Genomic DNA, 584 nt, shown 5'->3' with positions numbered 1-584 from the left:
CTTCCTCATTTCCTAATGTCCAGCTCACACACACGAGTTGTTGGCCGATTTTCAAAACCTGAGACACATTAGCCGACAGAAATCCTGGGTATAACGGTTCGATCGGGTTCGTCGTGCCGTGTGGTGTCCAGCCACATGGGCACAAAATAACGGCTGCAAGTCCAGTTAACTAATTTTAAAATCAGGCATTAATCAGTGCTTTACTAGAATCTACCTGTGATGCATGTGGCTAGAGTCGGTGTAAAATCCTGACTGAATGAAAATCATTATAACCTATTTATGTCACGTTAACGAAGAACAGCTGAAAACCTACCGGGTTTTTCAGCTGCGGTAGCAATTTGGCTCCAACTCCTCTCCTTGTCATTTCTATATTCTTTGCACGAAATAAATAAATATTAATGTTGTTTCCACATATCATCTCCGATGTCCGCTGGACATCGTGTGCGCCGTGTCAGCTGTTTGGGATTCCCCTCCGTAATTTCCCCTCAGAAAGCAGGAGGAGAATCCGGCTTTCTGATTGGCTACCTGTCACATTCACCGTTAAGCTCCGGGTCGGGGAAAACCCCTGATTTATATCGGAGCCA

This window comes from Poecilia latipinna, unplaced genomic scaffold (genome assembly GCF_001443285.1).
Source record: "Poecilia latipinna isolate Pla-1442-1.1 unplaced genomic scaffold, P_latipinna-1.0 Scaffold1958, whole genome shotgun sequence".
In the NCBI taxonomy this organism is placed as follows: Eukaryota; Metazoa; Chordata; class Actinopteri; order Cyprinodontiformes; family Poeciliidae; genus Poecilia; species Poecilia latipinna.
This window is presented reverse-complemented; position numbering follows the sequence as displayed.